The sequence below is a fragment of the Rhagoletis pomonella genome, unplaced genomic scaffold (assembly GCF_013731165.1).
Source record: "Rhagoletis pomonella isolate Grant_MI unplaced genomic scaffold, Rhpom_1.0 Rhpom_scaffold_00006, whole genome shotgun sequence".
NCBI classification, from domain to species: domain Eukaryota; kingdom Metazoa; phylum Arthropoda; class Insecta; order Diptera; family Tephritidae; genus Rhagoletis; species Rhagoletis pomonella.
Window position 1 is genome coordinate 454,843 of NW_023458560.1, and position 5,002 is coordinate 459,844.

At 30.7% G+C, this 5,002-nt stretch overlaps 1 protein-coding gene across 1 annotated transcript in view; it reads left to right on the forward strand.

Moving 5' to 3' along the window:
- LOC118740297 (conserved oligomeric Golgi complex subunit 5) overlaps positions 1-5,002 on the forward strand; it is a 98,277-nt gene that overhangs the window by 90,636 nt on the left and 2,639 nt on the right. The window lies entirely within an intron of this gene.

Sequence of the window (5,002 nt, forward strand, 5' to 3'; positions counted from 1 at the left end):
TTTTGTGGTGTGATAATCACAACCGGATATTTTTGGAAAAAATTGAAAATGCTGTTTTCTCAATTTGAAAAAAAACGATAATTTCGCAAATTCTTAAAACCTATTCTACTTTTTTAATTTTTGACCTCATATTCAGATTGTGTAAGTTATTTTACGTAGCAAATGACTATAAAATTCGCGACTTTCAACTATTTTGTTGGAATTTTTTTTCCCAGAATGCATATGGTTTTCTAAATTTTCAAATGCAACGCGCAAGTACTTAGAGTTATCATATTCGAATAAAATTTTGCACAGCTTATTTTTAGACCAAAACACATCTTTTTCCGCCCGGTAAACCAAATTTTATTTTTAACGAACGGTCTAATGCACATACGAAATAGAAATGTTTCTATTTTCATCTGATATACAGATAGAATTTTTGTGTTTGGTTTATTTCGATTTCAAAGAACGTAATTTTAAATAATTAATTAAATACTGTAAATTTGACAGACAGATGCAATTACATGTGTATCGAAACAGTCACATTTACAGATGAAATTACATATCGTGTAAGAACACTTAAGCAAACATGTCATGCCATCAACGTAACTTCCCTAGAGAAGCTTAACTAACACTACTTTCAATACCTATAAAAGGAACCATACTTAACTTGCAGTCTCCACCTGTCATCTCTCGTGTTAAAGCATGAATGTTAAGACATGAATGTTATGTGGAGACCGCTAATTTCTCATGTTAAGACACACATGTTATGACTTGGTGTCTTAACATCAAATGTCATTTGAACGTTTGGCAACTTAATATTTATTTTCGAGCGGCATTTATTTGAGGAAACATCATTAATAAATGAAAATAGAGTGGCGGCCTTCATAAATAACAAGTAATTCAAAAATAAATTATTTAAAAGCTCATACATTTACATACATGCTAAAAATTAAAATGTTAAGACAGCATGTGCCTACATTGGAAATCAAAACAAAGTTAAGACACGAAAATGACAGATGTTAAGGTGCTACGAATGGAAGGTGGAGTTTGCGTGTAAGATTGATTGAACAACAGATGAATTTATACTACAAAAAGATAGTTATGGAATTGCCTACTTGCATTTTGAGTTGCAGCAAATGTGTACTTGTGCTGAAAACGACAAGAATTTGTGGTAATTTCTGTACTCACAATTGGTAAAAAAGGAGAAAAATTTGTACATATATTCTTAATTCCTTTTATAAAATGAGTTTTACGTAGGGAGTTATTTATATCGAAAAATAAAATATAACTAATACCCTGCTATTTAGTGCAAAAATACTTGCTTAGTATCTATTTCGAAGCAGAAGAAAACTGGTATTTTTTCTATACAACAAATTTTTAAAAATCTCAATTTTATATAGATCCCTAATTGCGATTTTATCGTAAGCGACAAACTATCGGAAAAAATTTTTTGTTGCAAATAGGTTACAAATACAAAATCACAGACTTTGAATATTTACCGTTACTGGAAAAAAGCTAAATGAATTTTATCGTTTGTTTTTCTTACACTTTTGGTTGTAAATGTTCTTTTTTATAAAAATATAGTTCATTCTTTAACAAAACCCGTGTAAATCCAAGTTTCCAACTTTGTGCAATATTAAAAAAAAATTCAACAAACTTTCGTACAAATTTCGAGTTATTTTAAAAATTCCAAAAAATCAACCGTAATTTTTAGCCATTTGAAACTTGTACTTTATTCTACTAGAATTCAATGGGCTACAAAACTGCATACTTAAAATCTAATCAAAAACTCGAAATTTTTACGAAGATGTGTGTTTTTTTTTTAATTGCATACATTTTTAAGGCAGTGTTACTCGATTGGTACTTTTGTACAGATTCGTACCTTTTGGTATTGGACTATTGGCAAAAGAAAAAAATTGGGACAAAGTTTTTTTTGTAGTTAAAAGATTGGTACAATACAGCAATCTTCTTTTGAAAAATTTCAGCGAATCATTTTTCGTGATTGGGATAAAGAAAAATATTTGGGTATTTACACAAATGGGATACGATTTGCACCAAATTTCGGCAAATACCCAATCGTGTAACACTGCCTTTAAACTTGTATTTACACGGATGTTGTTAAAGAATGAACTATAAAAGACTAACCAAAACTAAATAAAATCAAAAATAATATTTTAAAACTTGTCAAAATTTGGTGCGGCTATAATTTTTTCGACTATTGTACATGAGTTGACTATGATTCGGCTGTGCTATCATTGTAGCACAATCCCACTTACAATCAAAATACGGTCACGAATTTAAAAATTTTAACCCTGTTTGTGTGAAATATTTTATTTTTATAAGTATTTTTCTTCTATGTTGAAATAAAAATGAATATACAAAAAACTATTTTTGTTCGTTTATAAACGTCCAGATTATTCATAACATACAACATAAAAACTATCGCAAACGCAAATTCTTTGATAGCTTTCCTCTCAGCATGTTCAAGGAAAATATCCTAACGCCATTTTTCCTTTAGATAATAGGGTATGCAAAAAAAAATTGTCCCATAAGAAAGCTAGCATTTAATAATGTTGTTGTCCATTTAAATCCAAATAAATTTGTATACTGTTTAAGGGAGAATTGAAAATTTTACCTTTTGTCGTTTACGATAAAATCGCAATCAGGGGTCGATATTTTAGCATTGATTTTTTTATTAAATTTTTTTTTGAAGACTTTTACGTTGGTGGCATGAAGTTTTTGCCTAAAAAGAACCCAAGTTTTTTTGCAAATAGTATGTTATAAAATGTACAATAATTTTAACCTACATATGTGTGTAGCAAAGCGATGAAGAAGTAAAAAATTAAAAGAAAACATAGTAATTTTTAACTTTTTAAAAAATCAGCGGGAGAATAAATAAAGTCCAGACTCACGCAAAAAAGTTATATTAAAAAATTCTGTCCAAAACGCTGTCCGAACTTTAAATTTTTTTACCATATTTTAATAGAAATCCCGTTTGTTTTTAAGACAGTTTTAATAGATTTAGTCCGAGAATAACTAGGTCAGTAGCTTGTTTCTGTAACTCTTCTCTACCGATTATTTCTCTACTGGTAGGGAATATACGTCATTCTCAAACTTTTCAATTTATTTTTTATTTTATATAGAAGCCTTTGAACTTTACAAAGTAGAATTTTGGAAATTTAAAAATTTATACAAACAATTTTGTACGTAGAAATAGAAAATTTGTTACTTCACATGTATGAACGCCTGGTATTGGGAATGAAAATATCGTTTTTTAAACGGTTTTATTTAGCTCATCCCGTTTGTTTTATTCTTGGGTCAAATTTAGTAATTCAAATTTCACCCTCTTCCTGTCAACCGATTAATCTGAAATTTTGTATACAATTTGGATTTTGGTGACAATACAATTATGTTTATTCATTATCATTATAAATTCAAGATGGCCGCCGCTACAAAATGGCGGATAATTTATGTTTTTTTTATTAATCCCATCAATATGGGTATCAAATGAAAGGGCTCAACAAGCAGAATACAATATACTATAAAAAATTGAAATCCAAGATGGCGGCCGCTACAAAATGGCGGATAACGTAGGTTTTATCAATCCCATCAACATGGGTATCAAATGAAAGGTCTCAACAAGTAGAATACAATTTACTATGCAAAATTGAAATCTAAGATGGCCGCCGCTACCAAATGGCTGATAACAATTTTTTATATTATATATAAAACTAAAAACTAGAAAATAAAAATAGGTAAAAAAACTTTAAGTTAAACGGTTTTATGTTAAACATACATTGCAATGTTTAAGATAAATGTACTAAAAACCAAAAAATTATAAAATAGATACAGTCGTGGGAATTATAAACATATGCATAGACTAGACTAAAATAAAACCGTGGGGCACGTCAATTGTCTACAAATTATCGACTTAATGTGCGATAGAAGAATCGTTTAATTCGTCGTTAGGCAGTTGGCCCGCAGACGGTGAGGAAATTACTTACTATTTTCTTGCTCATGGAAATTCCAATAGTTATACACTCCATGTAAATAAAAGAGATGTTTCAACTAGTTTATCGTTGGACATTCACACTGCTGGCTGGCGAGGAGTCGTTTCACTGCTCGTAGTTTGTCTTTAATCGACAAAACATATCGATGGCTGAGTGGAAGATCGACCTATCTCGGAAGCCAGTTCGAAAACGCCTTATCTCAGAAAACTTTTCAAGAACGCCCTACTTCAGAATTTTATTGAAAAACAATCTATTTCAGAATTTTATTGAAAAACACTCTATCTCAGAATTTTGTTGAAGAACGCCCTATCTCAGAACTCGGTTCAAAAACGCCCTATCTCAAACGAAAATACATTGAAAATAAGCTGAGATAGGGCGTTTTTGGATCGGCAGCTGAGATAGAGCGCTATTCAACCCAGTTCTCAGGTAGGGTGTTTTCCAATAAAATTCTGAAGTAGGGCGTTCTTGAAAAGTTTTCTGAGATAAAGCGTTGTTGAAAAATTTTCTGAGATAGGGCCTTTTCGAACTGGCTACCGAGATAGGTCGATCTTCCACTCAGCCATCGATATGATAAAAGTACTACTCGCTCACCACTATGAAACCCTAAAACTCGCTTATAATCGAGCTTGCTAGCTTGTTTCCACATTCTAGCCCTACTTATCACACGTCCATCGTTGTCGGTTGAAGAACTGCCTAATTATAGTGTAACATTACAAAACAAACATTTTAATCAACGATTGTAGACAATTGACGTGCCCCACGGTTTTATTATAGTCTAGTCTATGCATATGTTTATAATTCCCACGACTGTATCTATTTTATTATTTTTTGGTTTTTAGTACATTTATCTTAAACATTGCAATGTATGTTTAACATAAAACCGTTTAACTTAAAAAGTTTTTTTACCTATTTTTATTACAAATAAACACTGGACATAAAGAGTGGCCGCGTGAAAATGGGCAAATATGTATTTTAAAAAAGAACATCGTATGCATATATGTGGATAAACC